The sequence below is a fragment of the Petaurus breviceps genome, unplaced genomic scaffold (assembly GCF_028583685.1).
Source record: "Petaurus breviceps papuanus isolate PSGF00001 unplaced genomic scaffold, PetGlider_PUasm1.0 419, whole genome shotgun sequence".
Lineage (NCBI taxonomy): Eukaryota > Metazoa > Chordata > Mammalia > Diprotodontia > Petauridae > Petaurus > Petaurus breviceps.
In genome coordinates, this window is record NW_027186324.1 from 948466 (window position 1) to 970434 (window position 21969).

The window sequence follows — 21969 nt, forward strand, 5'->3', positions numbered from 1 at the left end:
CTGGGTGGGTGCTATGTGTCTGAGCCTGGGATTCAATCTCCAGGTCATCCTGACACTGAAGCCAGTGCTCTTACTCGCTGTGCTACCTGGCCGCCCCTAAGGTCTTTTTTATTTTTTGGATCATGACTTTCAGGTAGTCGAATCATTTTAAAATTATTTCTCCTGGATCTATTTTCCAGTTCAGTGGTTTTCCTAATGAGATATTTCACATTGTCTTCTATTTTTCCATTTGTTTGGATCTGTTTGTTAACATCTTGATTTCTCATAAAGACTAGCTTCCATTTGCTCCAGTCTAATTCTGAAGGAATGATTCTTTTCAGTGAGCTTTTGAGATTCTTTTTCCATTTGGCAAATTCGATTTTTTAAGTCATTCTACTCCTCGTCGCCTTTTTGAGCCTCTTTTACCATTTGAATTAGTCTATTTTTTAAGGTGTTATTTTCTTCAGTCAGGTTGTTTCCTCTCATTTCATAATTTTCTTGCATTGTTCTTAATTCTCTTCCCAATTTTTTCTCCACTTCTCTTATTTGGTTTTCAAAATCCTTCTTAAGCTCCTCTATAGCCTATAACGAGCTCGCATATTTCTTGGAAGCTTTTGGTGTGGGTATTCTGACTTTGCTGTCTTCCTCCTTTCCATGCATTGATTCTTCTTATCCCCAAAATAAGAGTGTAAAGTTAGATTGCCCTGCATGGTTTGCTTCCTTTGCCTGCTCATGTTGCCACTCAATTACTTTACTTTTGAGCTTTTTGCCACAGTAGGACTCTGCAAGCAGACCAGGGAGAAGAGCTTTATCCCAAACACTGGGGTTTTCTCAGCTGCTGAAGGTATTAGTTGGGTGCCCTCTCTGAAGCTTCCACACACTCTGGCATGCTGGTCACACACCCCAGGACCTCCACCCTAGACTGCAATCCAGATCCAAGCATGTTAAAGCAAGAGCAGTTACTCTTCAGACTGGTTGCTTGGTCCCCCTACAATCTGCAGGCCAGGAGCTGAAGTTGCCATGTGGAAGTAACTGCATGGGTACTTAAGAGCTCCTGGCCTATAGATTGTAGGGAGACCAAGCAACCAGTCTGAGGAGTAATTGCTCTTGCTTTAACCTGCTTCGATCTGGATTGCTATCTAGGGTGGAGGTCCTGGGGTGCATGACCAGTGTGACAAAGCCAGTGGAGGCTTCTGAGAGGGCACCCAACTAATAGCTCTGGCAGCTTAGAAAACCCCAGTGATTTGGGACAAAGCTCTCCTCTCTGGAAGCAGAGTTCTACTGTGGCAAAAAACTCAAAGTAAAGTAATTGAGTGGCAACATGAGCAAGCAAAGGAAGCAAAGGAAGCAAAGCAAGCACAGCAATCTGACTTTGGATTACTATTTTGGGGACAAAAATGATCAGAGCATGGAGTGGGAAGAAGACAACAAAATCAAAACTCCTGCACCAAAAGCTTCCAAGAAAAAAAAATGAACTGGTTACAGACCATAGAGGAGCCTAAGAAGGATTTTCAAAACCAAATAAGAAAAGTGGAAGAAAAATTGGGAAGAGAAATGAGAATGTGCAAGAAAATCATGAAAAGAGATTTAACAGCCTGACTGAAGAAAATAACACCTTAAAAATAGACAAACTAAATGGCAAAAGAGGCTCAAAAAGGCAATGAGGAGAAGAATGCCTTAAAAAGCTGAATTTGCCAGATGGAAAAAGAATCTCAAAAGCTCACTGAAGAGAATAATTCCTCCAGAATTAGATTGGAGCAAAAAGAAGGTAGTGAATTTGTGAGAAATCAAGATACTAGTAAACAGATCCAAACAAATGAAAAAAATAGAAGGCAATGTGAAATATCTCATTGGGAAAACCACTGACCTGGACAAAAATATCCAGAAGATATAAATTAAAAATTATTCAACTACCTGAAAGCCACGATAAAAAAAAAGACCCTAGAAATCATCCTTCAAGCAATTCTCAAGGACAATTGTCCTGATGTTTTAGAACCAGAGGCCAAAATAGAGGTTGAAAGAATCTACCGATCACCTCATGAAAAAGATCCCAAAAAGCAAACTGCCAGAAATATTATTGTCAGGTTACAGAGTTCCCAGATCAAAGAGAAAATATTACAAGCAGCCAAGAAGAAACAATTTGAATATTGTGGAAACACAATCAGGATAACACAGGATCTGGCAGCTTCTACACTGAGGGATCGATGGCTTGGAATGTGATATTCCAGAGGTCAAAGGAGCTGGGATTAAAACCAAGAATCACCTACCCATCAAAACTGAGAATCATGTTTCAGGGGAAAATATGGCCATTCAATGAAATAGAGAAGTTTCAAGCATTCTTGATGGAAAAACTAGAGCTGAATAGAAAATTTTACATTCAGAACCAAGAAGCAAGAGAAGCATGAAAAGGTAAATAGGGAAAAGAAATCATAAGGAACTTATCAAAGTTGAACTATTTACATCCCTACATGGAAAAATGATAATTGCAACTTATGAAACTTTTCTGAGTATGAGAATAGTTGAAGGGAAGATAAATCTCTCTCTCTCTCTTTGTATATATATATATATATATATGTGTGTGTGTGTGTGTGTGTGTGTGTGTGTGTGTGTGTTTACAGTAGTGATATGGGCATATAAATACATATGTCATTGGGTGTATATATGTGTACAGTCATACATAGACAGATGGCACAGGACCAATTGAATAGGAGGGAATGATACTTAAAAGATGAAATGGAAAGGTGAAGGAAGAATATAATGAGAGGAGATGGGGAGAGACAGAATGGGGTAAATTACCTAATATAAAAGATGCAAGGGAAAACTCTTATAATGGAGGGGAACAATGGGAAGGACAAAGGGTATGAGTCAACTTTCCTCTCATTGAATTTGGCTTAGGGAGGGAATGACATACACACTAAATAAGGTATCTTGCCATACAGGAGAGTATGGGGGAAGGGTCTTAGCTTGAGGAAGATGGAGGGGAGGGAATGATGAGAGGGAGGAAAGTTGGAAGCACACACTTTTGAAAAGGGACAGAATCAAAGTAGAGAATAGAACAAGTGGGGGTCGGGATAGGATGGAAGGAAATATCGTCAGTCTTTCACAATATATACACTATGGAAATGGTTTGCATAGCTACACATAAGGGTGAGTGATGAAGGAGAAAGGGAAAGAATCTGGAATTCAAAATTTTAAAATCAAATGTTTAAAAACATATATTTATTATTATTATTTACATGCAACTGGGAAATAAGATATACAGGCACTGGGATATCAAGATCCATTTTTTTGAACTGTGAGTCAATGAAAGTGGTAATAGAAAGTATCCATAAAGGCCATAGGTGGTCTTTGTCCCTATTAGATTAGTAATAGAGCTGTGCTAATTTCTTTGAACAAGATGGGAAGTAGTGAGGAAAGTAGTTTTTTATGCCAAGACAGCTTTCAAAACTTCCAACAATTGTGGGTAGCTTTAATAGTAGCAATCACAAGAAACACCTTTACCTTCATGAAAGGTAGGGTGGAATAGAAAGAGCTTAAACAACAGGAGGCAGTGATGAAAATCTGATTAGCCCTTGGAGAGCCACTGCATTAATAGATTCATGAACCTTCTTGAACAATTGACAAAAAAATGTATTTCAGAAGATTAGAATTCAATAGAGTCATCAAAATGAAAGGGGAAAAGACTCTCATAGAAAAAGATTCTCCATTATTCAAAAGTCTATATAAGTTGTATGCACACATGGCCCCAGCTATCACTACTCAGAATTATTTTATACCCTGCTTAAGAATGAACTGAATTATTTTTATTTTTGGAAGATAGATTGTCAAAGTAAGAGTCTTGATAGGAAAGGAGAGGAAAAAATTAAGTTCTTTATATGTCTTTTTTTTTTGTTTGCTTGTTCATTTAAAGTAATTTATATTCAGATCACAGAGCTAAAAATGAACATTATTGAAGTTAAGATGTTTAGGAATAAGGATAAAAAGTTCAACTGGGAAAATACTAAGGGAGTATGAAATATAGGTATGGGAATAGAAATTGTTTTCTTCTAAACAGTGACATTCTGTTTAGTAAATAAATATTAAATTTGAAAGTTATATAGATTCTTGTTATTAGCGTTCATTAGATCCCATTATTAGTCATTTTTTGAAAATCAGTTAAGTAATATGTTGAATGTTTAAAACAAATGTAATATCCTTGGAGAAAATCTTTATATAAATCTTTAATTTTAACTAGAAAAGGGATGTAAATTGACAGTGCTAATTTTCACTTTAATATTAATGAATTTTTCCAACCTTCATAGACACTTAGAAGGTCAAAAATTAATAACCATGGTTTAAAAATACAATTCACACTTTTGCATGTTACTCCAGAGGGCAAATTACAGAAACAATTATTTTCACAACATAGAGATTCATTTTTTTCTTTTAACTGGTATTAACAGAAACCCAAGTCAAATAATAAGAAAGCTCTTCATTATCACTGTACAATGGAAGGAAGGAAGGAAGGAAGGAAGGAAGGAAGGAAGGAAGGAAGGAAGGAAGGAAGGAAGGAAGGAAGGAAGGAAGGAAGGAAGGAAGGAAGGAAGGAAGAGAATTCAGCAGTATTCCTTAGGCACAACAGCACTCAACACAGACACTTTATACCTTTATACTCTCAGGATTCTCATTATGTGCAATCAATTAATCAACAACCATTTACTAAGCACCATGTCAGGCACTGTTTATAGGTTCAAAATTAAAAAAAAAAAAAGAAAGAAACATATTCTGTTCTTAAGAAGGCTATGTAGAGATAGGAGTGTGGGTCCCATGTAGGAATAGATGGAGGTCACATGTGAGGAAGGCTTTTGTGGGATGAGGATGGTGTTATTGAGAATGGCTTAAAGGAAGAAGGGATAGATATGTCTAATCTCTTCTCCTCCTTACTCTTCTTCAAGGCAGACTTTCATTCCTCCCAGGAGGGCACACAGAAGGTTGGGGCCAGAGGGCATCACTCTGTTCTCCATAGAGGCAATAATGGACTACAAGTATATCTGTCTCCTCTCATTAAATATTGTTTGTTTAGGAGATGTGGTCAGGTTCTATCTAACATTTGATCACTTTGTCATTTTGGAGGAAGAAGATAGACCAAACTCTATATTCCAAGGCTTGACTCCTTTCTCACCTGATACAAGGTATACAACAAACACTTATAGAGAATAGTTAAGAAGCCCATTTATCTAGATCATAGTAATACAGAAATCATAGAAGGTATACATAGGAGAATAAGTGTCAGACAATTCAGAATCCAGGAGAAGTTTAACTCAGTTCAACCAAGAGAGAGTACTTGATCTAATCCATGGGAAAACTCCTAGAAGTCTCCAGAGTAGAAAGCTGGGAACAGAGACAAGATGGAGCTGTCCACTCCTCTAGAGTCTTATCCTTTTACCACCTGAAGTAGTATTGGCACCTTCCATCTTCTCTCCCAAAGCTAGAAGCTGGCTTGATACTATGCTTGAAGAAGATTTGAAGGCTAACCAGTCCAAAGAAGGTACCGGTTTTGAAGAGTCCTGAAAGGGAACTGTATGTGAAAATTCCTTGAAAGGGAAATGCCTGAGAAATAAAACTCTTTTGTCTTACCAACTCTGTTCTATACCTCACACAGGGCAGGGCCTTCATTTCTATCAATAAGGAAAAGTCCTATACCAAGAGGCTTCGGGACAGGAATTATATCTAAAATATGCAGGGTTTTTTATATACAAAATAAAATTTAAAAAACCCAAAGCAGTTAGATACAAGTATTGGGGAAGGATGGACTTTGTTGCAGAGATGAGGAAAGACTTTCTATCTAAGGAGGTATTTGAAAAATATCTTGAAGGTATTGGAAGATTCTATGAACTAGAAGTAACAAGGATTGCCTTCTAGGCACTAGCAGATAAATCAAAAGATTCCAGGCAGTGAAGGACTTTAAAAATCAAGGAAATTTTTATATTTTATGTATCCTGGAGGTAATAGCAAGCCACTGGATTTTATTGAGGTGGCAAGAGACGTAGTCAGATTAGATCTAGACTTAATTAGAATCACTTTGGTAACTGTGTGGAAGAAAGACAACATGGCTTAAAGCCAGGAGGACCTGGGCTCATGTCCCACTTCCAGATACAAGCTAAGTGTGCAACCCTGGTCTAGTCACTTAATTTCTCACAGTTTTCTAGGCAACTCTTACTTGGAAACAAAAGTGCCAGTCTTCACTGGAAGAGATAGATCCTATTTCCAAGGAGTTACCTATGTCAATGAAATCATACATCCAATCCCAATTTCCACTTTGTTGTAGAATTATTGAAGCTGGGTGAGATGATGCAGTGAAATGAATTAAGAGATGGCTGCAATAGTTCAGGAAATATATTTTTATGTCTTTGACTAATGTTCTGACTGTATTAGTGGAGAATAAGTGATGGATACAAGAAAATTTGTTTAGATAAAAGCAGAAAATTGAATACCTATTTTGATATAGTTAGAAAGAATGCTGAGGTTAGAAAACTGGAGGACTAGAAGAAATGGGCAAGTTCACTAAAGGACGAGGTTTTAATTAAAGCTGAGGAAATGAATAATGAGTTTTGTTTTGGACATGTTGAGTTTGAGCTGTCTATGAGATCTGTTCAGTGTGAAATGTGTAATAAACAGTTTGAAATGCAAGCCTGGATGTCAGGAAAGAGACTAGAGGTGAATTTGCAGACATACTGTCATCTGCATACAGATGATAATTGAACCAATGAAAATTGATGAAATAAAAAAGTAAGAAAATACTGAGAGAAGAAGCCCCAGAAAAGAGCCTTACACACATGAACTGGATTAGGAATGATGAGCCTGCCAACTAAACTTAAAATGAATCTGAGGTCAGATAGGAGAACCAGGAAAGAGTAGTGTCACAAAAAACCATGGAAGAGAGGGTGCTGAGGAACAGGGAATATTCAACCAGATCAAGTGCACTAAAGAAATAGATCAAGAATTATAAGACTTGAGGATGTAGCAATTAAAGGTTCATAGTCAACTTTGGAGAGAGAAGTTTCACTGAGTGATGAGTTCAGAAACCACAATGAAAGGATTGAGAGGAGAGGAAGTAGAAACAGTAAGAGTAGAGAGCTTGAGGGGATGGTTGGGTCTAGTTAAAGTTGGGTGGCTTTTTTGTTTTGTTTTGTTTTTGAAGATGGAAAGAATTGTGATGTTTGAAAGTAATAGGAAAAGAGCCAATAGATATAGAAGGAGGGAAGACAAAGGGGATGATTAAGGAGTCAATTTGCTAGAGGAGAGGATAAGATAAAGGGCAGAGGTTTGTGGGCTGATATGACGACGTGACTATTACTTATTAGATTGTTTTAATGGAGAAATGACAATTGATTCATAACTTGTGGATTGTCTCTATATGTACCAATAATTCCTCTCAGTTATCTAATTATTTCAATGATTAACATAATGACTACATGGTATAGATTAAGTAGAACTAAAGAGTATCTAATTCTGTGGCCTTGGCTTTTGTCATGTTTTATGTTTTCTCAGCATTTCCATACTATATACATTAGGTTAGTATGATATTAAAATAATGGGAAATTCCTGAGGATTCATGAAATGGGAAAAGGACAGGCAGCTGCGTATGATAGGGGTCAAATGAAAGCCAATCAAGAATTATAGATTTTTTCATACATATGAACATACATATGTTTACACATATGAAAAAACTGTATTGAAAAAATCTAATATTACTCATGCGTATATATTCAATTTTCCTGCCAAATTATTAGCATCTCCTTTATATTATGGAAAACTTGGTTTTTAGATATATCTCCTGAAAGGAGAGTACTATGAGGTATCATTGTTGTTTTACATACTGAGTAACTCTCTTTAATTATATTGGATTTTTTATTTTGTTTACATTTGAAATTGTTATTTTTATGTTTTCTTCCATCTTTTTCTCTAGTATTTTTTTAATTGGGGACTTTTTGCTCCCTTTCCTTTTTTAAGTAAATATTTTCTCCCTACAATTGGTTTTGCTTAATTTATTTTGATGCAACCCTATTCCTTACACACACACACATATGTGCAATGCATACACACACAACATGTTTACTTAAGACCTGAGATTTAATTTTATGTGGTTAATTTTAAAAGTCACTCTAATGATGATGTAGTTAACCTTTTCTTTTGTAAAATATATCAGTATTTTCATGTATACATTTGACTTTGAAATAGGATGGGTTAATGACTGTACGTAGTAGTTGCCAAGGAAACATGAATGCTGGTTACTTCTTAAATAATCAGTTTTTAATTATATGTCATTCCCTCTGACAATCATAGTAAATTTCAAATTACAAAGTAAAAGATGACTTGGAAAAGTGAATCAAGTGGGAACTGGCAAGATTGGCTAATAACTAAAAATAAAATCTTATACAAAAGGCTTAGTTTTATAATATATATATATATGTATATATATATATATATATATTCCTTCCTAGAAACTCAATCAAGTAAAAAAAAAATTCTGAATTAAAGAATATTTAAATTCAGTAGAGAATGATTGACTTAATATTTGTTTTGATTTAAATTTAAGCTTTGTTTGATATAAGTATTGTAAATATACAAGTTTCTTTTGAAAATAGTGTGAACTAAAAATAGAGACAGAAAACGTAAGACTATGTTAAGGTCACATCATATTGTTTGGTCTAGTGAGACAGACAGACTATACAAGGAGATTTGGGCTACAAAACTAGTTTGGAGCTAAGATGTAAGTTAGTATGATCGTGATAGAAATGTAAAGGAGAAGATAGATGTGAGAGATGAATTATTAAACCAGTAATTCAACAATTACAATGCACGAGGTATTGTCACATGTGTTGGAGAATAACGAAGAAAATGAGACTTGTTTCTGATTGAGGATTTTACATCCTTTGATATTGGCATGCATATGCGGAGGAGATAGAATATCAGTGAATACAAATATATACAAGGAAATCCAATTTATTGGGGAGAGAAAATATTAGCAACTGAGTTAATCAGAAATCTCTTTACACAGAGGATAGTACTTGCCCCTTTCAAGAAAGCTATCTTTTCTAAGGGACAGAGGTGAGGAGGGAGTGCATATGTTCTAACTACGGGGCATGAAAATGAAAGGTGAAATGCAATATATGAGGGATAGCAAGACAGCAAAGAAATGTTGAGGAAAGACAGATTGACCAACATACCTTGCCCATGCAATATGTGTGGGCTGGCTTATAGAGTGCTTGGAGAGGAATAGGGTATATTAATTCTGGATAGGTAAATTGTAATTAGATAGTGAAGCGTTATAGATGCCCAAAAGAGGTGTGAGTATTTTTGAAAGGAGTGGCATAGTGAAATTTTAGAAATTTTTAGAAATAGCTTTAGAAATAATTCTTTGCTTTGGTGATCTTTTAAAAAGTTCTATTTATTTTAGATTTAGGGTTTTAGATTTCTCTCTGGAAAGCAGCAGATTGTGGAGTGTTTTTCCCCTTGATCATTAACTTTCTTTAATTATATTTAATTTTTTTCCATTCACATTTGAATTATGAGTCAGATTTATGTTTTCTTCTGTTTGTGTCTCTAGGTTTTTTTTTTTAATTTTGGGGATTTTTGTTCCCCTTCCTTTTTTAACTCAGTATTTTCACCTTATAATTGGTTTTACTTAAATTATTTTGATTCAATCCTATTTCCTCAAGGCAGCTAGGTAGCAAAATGAATTGAGTCTTGGGCATGAAGTCAGGAAGACTCCTCTTTTTGAGTTCAAATATGGCCTCTGAAACTTATTAATTGTGTAACTTTGGACAAATCAATTAATCCTGTTTGCCTCAGTTTCCTCATCTGTAAAATGTGCTGGAAAAAGAAATGGCCAAGAAAATGACGAATGGGATCATAAAAAGTCAGACATGAGTAGAAAATAACTGAATATCATCAAACCTATTTACAGAATGTAGAACTAAATTATTTAAAGCACCTTTGAAATGAGGCTACTAAAATATAGATTTCTTAGGATAATTACAAACATAGTCCATCTATGAAGACATGGATAAATTCAAATAAATCTAAAAAGGCATAATTAGTAAACATATATATATTAGAGAGAACATTGCAGTAATTATAGTATACAATTCAGGGAGCACAAACAGAAGTTGCAGGCAGAAATGGAAATTTAGTAATGAAGTCCCAAACAACAAAAGAATCAAAACACAAATAATATAAACATTGAATAAGTGTGTGAAAGACAATGATAATGATGGGGTGATAGAGCAAAATCTCCAGGATTCAGAATTCAGAGGAAAAATGGTATCCCTAAAATATGTCTGAATAAAATAAAGAATATTAATGAAATAACATGTATTTTTAAATAACAGAGAACAAACTCCAACATAAGCAAAAAGAGGAAGTATTGAAAATTAGAAGAAAAACAAATAAGTTATGAAGGGAGCCTAAACATCTCATCCAGGAATCAGAGTGTATTTTGAATAGTCTGCTCCTGGTTTTCCAGTGATGCAACCCTTCGGTAGTGGACAGCTCCTAGTTTTCCTAGTGATGTGGCTGTAAATTGGAATTTGCCTGATATCTTGAAGATCCAGGGCTCTGCCCCATTCTGGGATTGTAGCCAGAAGGTATTAGTTGCCTTTTAATATTAGTAATACATTTTGGATATAATTCATATGTATGGAAACATAAAGAACATGATTACCATCAAGGCCTACTTGACATCACTCTCTGGCATCTTGAAACTGAATAAAGCAGCATTGGAAAGACCAGTGATCTATAGTTAACTTCTTTGTCTAATTACTCTATAAAAACCTTGCTCATGGTATCAATAAATGGATTGCTTTGACAGTCATGCCTGGTCCATGATTATTCCATACTTCTGCAGTCTAGAAAACACTTTAGAGCTGGCCTCAAAATTAAAATTTAAAAATGATGGGAATAATAAAAAAGAAAGTTACCTTTAAAAAGATTAAATAGGTGAATGACTTTTTACCTAACTTGATTTTTACAAGGACAGAAAATCAAGTCAACAAAATCAAAAGAAATAAAATTATACCTTTCTATGCATTGTTATGCAGCAATAAAATAGAGAATACTAAAAAAAGTAGAGGATTACTTGAAAAGTATAAAATACTTATTCTTACAGAACAACAAATAGACCAAACTATAAGAAACAAAAAAGGTTAAAAACATTTCTAGTCAAAACATATTTATAAAATAATTTTATTGTTTTTGATTATTAATCCCTATGCTAAAATCAAGTACCAAAAATTGTGATACTACTCTACCAAACTCCTTTTTTTAAAGCAAATATAGTTCCAAAGCCTAAAAAGAGAAAAATAAGGCAAAAAATATTGAACGATATAATTAATGAATATGTAAAATAAAATCCATGGGAAAAGACTATAACAATTTATTCCCCAAAATAATTAATTTTTTCCAAACTAAATTTGCACCAGAGATATAATATTTCAATATTAGGATAAAAATTAATAAAATTAATAATTAACAAAATAATCACAAACCACATTATTAACTCACTAAGTGTTGAAAACATTTGAAAAAATTGAAGTTATTTTTTCTAAAAAGTCTTCAAAATATTTGCATGTAAAGATTATTTGAAATGCGATTTAAAAAATGTAAGAACAAAGCAAGGATGCTCCTTTTATCTGCTATTTGTTGATATCATCTTATAAATGCTAATGACAGAAATAAGACAAGAGAAACAAAATAAAGTTGGAAAAGAGGCTAAAAGGAGATAAAATTATGATTATTGACTTGACTAATAACAACTTATTCAGAAAATTTTCAGAAATAAGCAAAGAATTGAACAGACACATGATAGCATTAGCAAAATTGTATACTTAAAAAGAACCAAATCAAAATAAATAATATTTCCATTTAATTATAATAAAATCCAAGAAGCAATAAGATAAATTAATCCCCATTTAATATTAGTGCAAATTCAATGACATATTTGGAAGAGAATCAATAAAAAATATTCAATACTTGTATATAATTGGTAATAGAACATTCCTAGAAGAAATAAAGAACAGCTCAAACAGCTATAGAAATAATCAATGTTCACAGCTGGATCATATCAATATCACAAAAATGAAAATATTAACAATAACTAGTTCTGTGCCAATCAAATTCTCCAAAGGATACTTTGAAGATTTACACAAAAGAATACCAAAATTCATTTGTAGCAATAAAATAGTTAGACTAATAAGGAGGATAATGAAGAAAAATGACAAAGATAAGGGGGAATAGTTTCAAACCTTACACTTAAAATTAAATAGAAATCATACAACCATTTGGTCCTAGTAAAAATATTTTTGACAAATAGACCAAAGGATAACATTAGACAGGGAAAGTAAGAACTAATCCCATCTTAGCAAGGCTCAAAACATTAATTACCTAGGGGAAAAAACAATATTTGATGAGAACTATTAGGAAACCTAGAGAGTAGTCTTAGAAAAATTTGGTCTAGACCAACGTCAAATACCATAGACAACAATAAATTCAAGATTGTGTACATGACCAAAATATTGAAAATACCATGAAATGAGGTGAGAAACAGTTCTTATATCTTCTACAGCTATTTTTGAGGGATTAATTCACTGCTCAAACAATGGAAAGAGACAATTATAAAAGAAAAATAGGTGATTGAAATTACAATAAAATGAAAAGCTCTTACATAGACAAAATTAATGAACCAAGAAAAAAATCTTTGTTTCAGATGTATCTGAAAATGATATATCAAAAATACATCAACAACAAACAGAAATAAATAACACAAAAAACATTTTATAATAGATAGGTATCCAAAGGTTATGTATTTTTTTAAAAACAAGTTTTTAATATAAAAATGGAAATATCCACACTCCAATGAAATAATACTGTAAGCTACCAATAATGCCACTAATGATAAGAGAAATGCATATCGGGAGTCAAGATGGCAGAGTAGAAGAAGGACCTCCCCACTGCTCTGGCTTCCACCTTGCCCAATCCATGTAAAAAGGGAACTCTAAACAAACTTTGGGGCTACAGAACCCACAAAATGACACAGAGGAGCTAACCTCCTGCTTAGGACAGCCCGGCAAGCCGGCAGCAATTGGCCAGAGGGCCTCCAGATCAGCAGCAGCTGTGGCCTTTTCCAGATTTATCAACACATAGATGCGAAGGACAAAGTGAGAGGTCAGTGCAATCTGTACTCTGGGTCCCAGTAAGTGAGAGTGAGTGTATTTTGCCCCTGGTGTGAGAAGCCCCTGAGACCCTGGCACAGCCAGCCAGCACCACATGTCAGCTTCAGCTCCTGGCCTGCAGAGTGTAGGGGGATCAAGCACCAGTCTGAGGGATAATCGCTCTTGCTTTAACCTTCTTGGATCTGGATTGCAGTCTAGGGTGGAGATCCTGCAGTGTGTGAATAGATTGGCAGAGCATGTGGAGACCTCAGAGAGGGCACCCATCTAATACCTCTGGCAGCTGAGAAAACCTCAGCATTTGGGACAAAATCTCCCTTGTCTGATGGCAGAGTCCTACTCTGGCAAAAAGCCCAGGGATCAAGTGATGGAGAGGCAACATGACCAGGCAAAGGAAACAAAGCAGACAGAAGATTCCAACATTAGACTCCTATTTTGGGGACCAAAAGAAGCAATGCATGTAACAGGAGGAAGACAGTGAAGTTAGAACTCCTGCACCAAAAGCTTCAAAAGAAAATATGATCTGGTTACGGGACATAGAGGACCTTATGAAGCAGATAAGAGAAGTGGAGGAAAAATTGGGAAGAGAAATGAGAACAATGCAAGAAAATTACAAAATGAGAGTCAGCAGCCTGACTGAGGAAAATGCCACCTTAAAAACAGACTAACTCAAATGGCAAAAGAGGCTCAAAAAGGCAATGAGGAGAAGAATGCTTTAAAAAGCCAAATTTGCCAGATGGAAAAGAATCTAAAAAGCTCAATGAGGAGAATCATTGCTTCAGAATTAGATTGGAGCAAATTGAAGCTAATGACTTTATGAAAAATCCAGATGCTGTTAAACAGATCCAAACAAATGAAAGAATAGAAGGCAAGGTGAAATATCTCATGGGAAAAACCACTGACCTGGAAAATAGATCCAGGGGAGATAATTTAAAAATTCTTGGACTACCTGAAAGCCATGATCAAAGTAAGAACCTAGAAATCATCCTCCAGGAAGTTCTCAAAGAAAACTGCCCTGATGTTTTATAACCAGAGGGCAAAATAGAGGTTGAAAGAATCCTCTGATCACCTCCTGAGAAAAATCCCAAAAAGGAAACTCCTAGGAATATTATAGCCAGGTTCCAGAATTCCCAGATTAAGGAGAGAATATTACAAGCAGCCAGGAAGAAATAATTTCAATATTGTGGAAACACAATCAGGATAACACAGGATCTGGCAGCTTCTACCCTGTGGGATCGAAGGGCTTGGATTACGATATTCTGGAGGTCAAAGGAGCTGGGAATAAAAGCAAGAGTCACCTATCCAGCCAAACTGAGTATCATATTTCAGAGGTAATATATATATATATATATATATATATATATATATATATATATTTGTCTATATATGAGGGTATATGGGCATATGAATACATATGAGAATGTGTGTATATATGTTTACAGGTATACATAGATAGAGGGCACAGGAACAATTTAACAGGAAGGGATGATACTTAAAAGGTGAAATTAAGGGGTGAGAGAGGAATATAATGAGAGGAGATGGGGAGAGACAGAATGGGGTAAACTATCTCATATAGAAGAGGCAAGGGAAAATGGTTACAAGGGAGGGGAAGAATAGGAAGGTAAAAGGGAATGGGTCAACCTTATGTACAGGCACTGGGGCATAGAGATCCACCATGCCCTACTGGAAAAGTCAAAAGGGGTAGGAGAGAAACTATGGGGGAGAGCAGATTGGAGAAGAGGTTATCCTGTGGGATGGCTATTTTGGGGTGGTGGGTAAGGGAAAAATGGGGAAAAATTTGTAACTCAAAATCCAGTGGAAATGAATGATGTAAATCAGAAGTTAATAAAGCATTTGAAAAATGTTTAAAAAAAAAGATTGTGTTATATGTAGAGCATTGATTCAGTTTGTCATAATATCTGGTTTGGGATTGGCCAGAATGACTTAATTTGGTTGTTGCATTGTGATGCACTTCTCTATTGCAGTCTTGTATAATGTTTAGATCTGGCCTTGAGAACAGGAAGATGAAAATTTAAATCCCATATTTAACACCTGTTAACCCATCAGCAAATCATTTCATCTCTCAGTTTTCTCAACAGAAGTATCAAACTCATAGCCTGCAGGCCTCTTGCCCTCAAAACAGTCAGAATCAGATTAAAATGTAATTGGTAAATATTTAACAAAATAAATAAAAATATAACATTAAAAAAAAGAAATGCACATCAACACAATCCAGGAGTTTTATCAAACATCCAAATTGGCAAAGATGTCAAAGGAAGTGAATAGTCAATGTTAGAGGCCCTGTGAAAGAAACAAGTGTGATAATGGATTGTTGGTGAAAAAGCAGGAATTGGTACAAGCATTCTAGAAAAAATATTTGGATTTTTTTTCTAAAGTGTCTACTTTGTGCCAAGTATTGAGTTTTTAAATTTAGTATTTATATATTGTTAACGTACTTTCTTTTAAGATTTGAGTTCCAATTTTCCAGCCTTCAACCACCCCCAAGAAGGCATGCAAAATGATATCAATTATACTTGTGAAAATATGCAAAACATATTTCTATCTTAAGTCATATCAGAAGAAAAGCATAAAAAAAGAAACCAAGAAAATTAGACTTCATTTGCATGAGGAGCTCATCAATAGTCTCTTAGCAAGTGGACAGCATTTTTTCATCATGCGTCCTCTGGAAGAGCCTTACATAACTGTGTTTATCAGAGCATCCAAATCTTTCACAGTTAAACCGCATTACAACATTGCTATTGATGTGCACAATGATCTGGTCCTCAATTCATTCTGTATCAGTTCATATGGGCTAGGCCATTTTTATTCTGAAACTACTCCCCTTACAATTTTTATAGCATAATATTATTCCATAGAAATCATATACCACATATACTATGTACAGAAAACATGTACCATGTGCTACAACTTGTTAAATCATTCCCTTACAATAGATGAGTATCCCCTCAATTTCCAATTTCCAACACAAAAAGAGTTGCTATAATTATATTTTTTTTACATATCAATCTTTTTCCTTTCTCTTTGTGGGTGCAAGGTCACTAGTGGAAATGCTGGATCAAAGCACAGTATTATAGGCCTTTGGGCAGCGTCGCAAATTATTCTCCAGAATGGTCAGAGCAGTTCACAATTTCACCAATAATTTATTAATATATATATATATATATATACATATATATATATATTCTTTTACTCCCTTTGGTATCTGTCATTTCTGATAGGTGTGAGGTGGTACCTCAGAGTTGATTAACTTGAATTTCTCTACAATAGTGATTTAGAGCATTTTTTCATATAACTAAACATAGCTTTGATTACTTCATATGAAAACTGCCTATTCATATCCCTTGACCATTTGTCAATTGGGAATGGTTCATATTTTTATAAATTTGACCCAGTTCCCTATATATTTGAAAAATGAAGCCTTTCTCAGAGAAAATTGCTGTAACTTTTTTAAAATAATACTTCATTGTTTATGGTACCTTTGAGCAAAAAGTAGTTTCTCTGATTATTTTTTTAATTAGATTTGTTTTTGCTATTGCTTTATCTTATATTGATGGCCATCCCTGCCTTTTTTTTTTTACTTCGGCTGAGGCATAATAGATTCTGCTTCTGCCCTTTATTTTAGCACTTTCTACCCTCCTCCCCCTTTCTGTTTCAATTGTGTTTCTTATAAACATCATTGTTGGATTCTGCTTTCTCATTCATTCTATATAATCTGCTTCATTTTTAGGCTTATCTAATTCACATTCTAAATCACAAATTATGAATACTGCTAATTTTCTTCTATCCTATTTCTTCCATTTATCTTTCTAACTCTCTTTTTACCCCCTCCCTCTTCAAATGTCTGTTTTGCTTCATAGCATTAATCTGTCTTTCCTTTGGCACTCCCCTCTGCCCACACCATATCTCCTATTGGGTAAAATAAGTTTTTATACTGAGTGTATCAATGACTGTGAAGTGTATCTGGTGTGAGGGCTCCTGAGCATTTGCAGGGCTGCTTTCCACCTCTAGTGTCCATTTGATTCACCTAACTCTCATCTGTGGCTCCAAGAAGCTGTAGCATATATAATGGCCTCACCCCAGTAAACTGCTTTGGCTGATGGGCTGAAGTGATTGAGGGTAACTAAGGGGTACCAAACACCTCAATGAGCTGCAGGGAATGTCCATCTCATTCATGTGAGAACTTCCTCTTGGGGAATGGGCAAATGAGAACAATTTGTTCCACTAGCCATGAAGGCAGCTCAAGAAGACACTGTGGACTGCTTGGTTAGACAATGAAGCCAACAAGATCATCTACTGGAACCTGAGCCAACAGCAGTCATTTTGACTTTTTCTTGCCACTGCACTCTGATGACTCTTGAAAAGAGAGTGAGGCTGATGATTCCACCCAACTCTGCTTTATTTAAATCTAATATATGTGCAAATCAAAAGATATCACTCATACATTTTCATCTACCCTGATGTCTTTTGGTGACAGACAAGTGACAAGTGGCAGGTGCAGCACTGTAGTCAGAACCCTGCACACAGATGACCCAGGGCATGGGATCATCTTTTCACTCAACTGGAGCAGCAGTAGGGTTCAGCAGCCCCTTGGGTGTCTGAGAAGCCACATAAGGATGTGTGATAGTAATGGTAATTAAAGATTCCCCTGTATTGGCTTGGTTTTCAAACTGATTGTGTTAAAACCCAGAGTTTGTTAATCCCACCTGTGGGATGGGCTTGTTGATGTGAAAAGAAAGTCCTGAACTGGGAGGAGCTGGTGATGTAGATTTGGAGAGACACTAGAGAGAGGCGGAAGATCTTTTTGGAAGCAGCACCTCGTGGAGAGAGAGAGACTAAGAGAATTGCTGGTGGCCGCTTTGAATTGCCCTGGACTTTTGAGACCTGCCCCCTGAGCTGCCAAGGACTGAGGAGACATGGCTGTTTTGCTGGTACTTTGTCTGTCTGTTTTGATGTTGTTTTGCCAGATTTGTCCACTGGTGAAAGACAGTCCTTTTGTTGAAGAAGTCCTGGAACCTGGCATTTGGTTAAGAAGCCCTGAGACTGTCCTGCAGACAGAGAGTGAATACTGTCCACTGGTGAGGGACAGTACTGTTGTTGCAGGGGTCTGGAGACTGTCCTGCAGACAGAGTGAATACTGTCCACTGGTGAAGGACAGTGCTGTTGTTGCAGGGGTCTGGGAGCCTTTCTGTTGGTTCGGAAGCCCTGAAGAAGGATTTTCTTGTTGGATGTTTACAGAAATCCTGGGAGAGGGCTTTGCTAATGTGTTCAGGGGTTTTAGGACTGTTCTACAGACAGAGGATAAATTCATGAAGGGACTGGCAATGTATCTTATGGCCTTGCTAAGCCTTGTCTCCCCAGGAACTAAGATTGCTGAGAACTTGCCTCGTGTCAAGATGAAGAAAAGACCTCCATTTGGGTATTAAGTGCTGTGTTTAAACTTGATGTAACTCTGGGGTAAATTCAATTGTGATCCAGGGGTGGGGAACTTTTGACCTTATGTTTGGGAATGATGTCATGTTTTAATCTTCTCTGTTCTTGGTTTGTCACTGAATAAAATAGAGAGCACCTATGCTGGTATTTTGAACCTGGGAAGTTGCCTTTGCTTGGTATTACATTACAGGATGGCACTGCTCACTTCTTGGTGTGAAGAAGAGGCTAAAATGGCACCCTAAAAACTGCCTACTTCCCCCAACCCTGGTCCACTCAATGTGATAGTTGGGGAGGTCCCACCCTGTGATTAAACACAAAAAAATGTGCAAAACCTTTTTCAATCAAAAATTCATTTACCACTGGTACCCTGAATGTGTCGACACTTATGGACAACAGGAAATCCTGCGGACCTGAAAGACAAACAACTTTTGTTGTGAGACAGTTCAGTAGGTATCTCAACCAAATAAGCAGCCCTGAGTGAAACAAGGCTGGCAAATGATGACCCAATGAGCAAAATCAGAAGTGGATACACATTGTTCTGAAGTAGCCACAGTAAAAAGGAGTGTCATGAATTTGGTATAGGATTTACAATTGAAACTAATACAGTCAATAAGGTTGGTATGCGTAACCAAAGGAGTAAATGACAGACTCACAACAGTGAGAAAAAATGGAGGAAAGTGTCACACCACCACCACCAGTGTACTTGCTTTCACCGTGAAGAACCCTGATGAGGCTGAAGAAAAACATTTATGAAGACCTGGAAATCCATAATATCAATGTGCCAAAAAGCCCACTCTTATAGTTCTGTGTGACATTAATACAAGAGATGGCACAAACTATCAGACATGGAAGGGAGTCCTTGGGAGAAATGGAGTCAGAATCAGCAACAGCAATAGAACCTTATTACTGAAGATTTGTGCATCTCGTGACCTTCTCATTGATAACTGTCTTCCATTTACTTAAATGCAATAAAACTTCATGGATATACCATTGCAGCAAACATTGGCATTTAATAGACTATATCATTGTAAGGAGAAGAGACAGACAGAATGTAAGAATGATGAAGGCAATATGTGGCAGAAAGTGCTGAACTGGTCATAGATTTATCCTTTCTAAACTAAGTGTTGACACTGAGTAAAAGCAGGACCCCAAGGCAAGACAACTACCAGGATACTTCATGTCCATAGAATAGAGCACTTCTCCATGCATGACCAGTTTGTTGCTAACTTGGAGCAAAAGCTGAGTCATACTTACATACATAGTCAACATACATTGTTGTTAGAGCAGAAAAGGAGTGGGCAGCTTTCAAAGATTTGGTATACAGCATCACATTCACTCACCTGAGCCAGAAAACTTGCAAACATCAAGACTGGTGTAACAAAAATGATGGAGAAATTCAGAAGTTGCTAAATAAAAAATAAGAATGCCACAGGGTTTACCAGCAGGAGAATTCATTCATCTCTAAACTCATCTAAGAAGATAAGACAGCATTTGACTCCATCAAAAGTAAAGTGCCTGGGAAATTTGGAAAGAGGCAGGATTCTTAGCTTAGTAAGAAGGCAGATGAAATTCAGTTTTATGCTAACAGTAACAACCTACCACTTTTATGATGCCCTGAAGGCTATTTATGTGCCAAAGACCTATGGTACATCTCAGCTACTTAGTCCTGATGGAGCCACATTGATTAGTGATAAGGACATGATCCTGAAGAGATGGACCAAACACTTCCATAATGTTCTCAACAAACTCTCATCAATCAATACTGGAGTCTCTAGTCAAAACATCCAACTGAAGAAAGGTTTTGAATGCCATTAGACTCCTCTCATGTGGCAAAACTCGGTGCTGATTCTATTCCAGGTGAGATTTACTAGGCAGGAGTTCCACTGCTCACACAAAAGCTGACTGAAATTTTCTGGGTTACATGACAAGAGTTTATCCCCCAGGAATTCAAGGATGCCTTTCTTGTCTATTTCAGAAATAAGAAGGAAATAGTCTGTCCTATGACATTCACAAGGTGGTCCCTTATTTATTCACTGTCAATACGATTGTTTTGCCAGAGACCTCTTTAATAAGTTGATCATTTACCTGGACTGTGATTGTCTACCTGAGAGTCAGTATGACTTCAGAAAGGGCAGAGAAACTATCAATATGGTGTCAGCTGCCCCACAAAACCAGGAGAAATACCAGGAGCAGAATAGAGATCTGTACAGAACATTCTTCAGTCTGACCAAGGCCTCTGAGTGTTGAAGGCTTGGGGAAAATCATGTCAATATTTAGTTTCCTACAGAAAGTCATCAATATTTTATGGCAGTTTCATGACAGTCATGCTTCCATACATTCTGGATAATGGATGATGCTTTTGTCCATTCCTTGTCACCAATGGAGTGAAGCAGAGCTGTATGTTTGCTCCCACGTTTTTTAGCATGATGTTTTCAATGATGTTGTTGGAAGTCTTCAATGAAGTTACTGTATTGATGATAAATGATTTAACTTGAAAAGGCTATAAGCTAAGACTAAAGTGGAGAGAGAGTTGGTGCATGATTTTCTTTTTGTTTGCAGATGATTCTACGCTCAATGCAGCCTCTGAAGCTGAGAAACCACAAAGTATGGATCAGTCCTCTGCTGCTCATACTAATTTTGACCTAACAATTAACACCTAGAAAACACAAGTTCTCCACCACGCAGCATCACACCATCCATTTGAGGAACCTTCTATTATAGAAAATGGAGTAATTTTTAATGCTGTGGATGAATTAAATTACTATGGCAATGGACTTTCTAAATGTGTGTACTTAGATGATGAGATTGACACACACATTGCCAGAGTTAGCTCAGAGTTTGGGAGGCTCTGAAGGAAAGAGAAGAGGTATTAGGTTGCTTACCAAACTGAAGGTCTACAGAGTCATTGCACTGACCTCATTGTTTTATGCCTGTGAAATCTGGCAGTCTACAAGCACCATACCAGAAAACGAAATTACTTCCATTTGAATTGTTTTAGGAAGACTCTGAAGATCATACCTGTCAAGATAAGGTACTGGATACTCTGGTTCTTTCTCAAGCTGAACTGCCAAGGATTCAAACTCTACTGCAGAGAGTGAGACTCTCATAAGCTGGCCACATTGTTTTAACATCAACCATACATTTGCCTGAAAGACTATTTTATGGAGAACTTATGCAAGGCGTTCTTTCACATGGTGATCAGAAGATGCAATACAAGGATATTCTGTTGTGAAGAGAGTAAGAGTGAGCTGAGACCTGGGTTCAAGGTAAGTTTAGGTGTGGATTTATTGATCAAGTGTGCAATTGCCCAGAGTATACACTCAAATCAAGC

The 21969-nt window shown here is 36.2% G+C and overlaps 1 long non-coding RNA gene across 1 annotated transcript in view; it reads left to right on the top strand.

Moving 5' to 3' along the window:
* Positions 1 to 21407, top strand: part of LOC138171115 (uncharacterized) — an 85864-nt gene extending 64457 nt beyond the window's left edge. Inside the window, exon 4 of the long non-coding RNA XR_011170803.1 lies at positions 21198 to 21407. This is a non-coding gene — a long non-coding RNA (uncharacterized lncRNA). The remainder of the gene's footprint in view (positions 1 to 21197) is intronic.
* Positions 21408 to 21969: the final 562 nt, after the last annotated feature.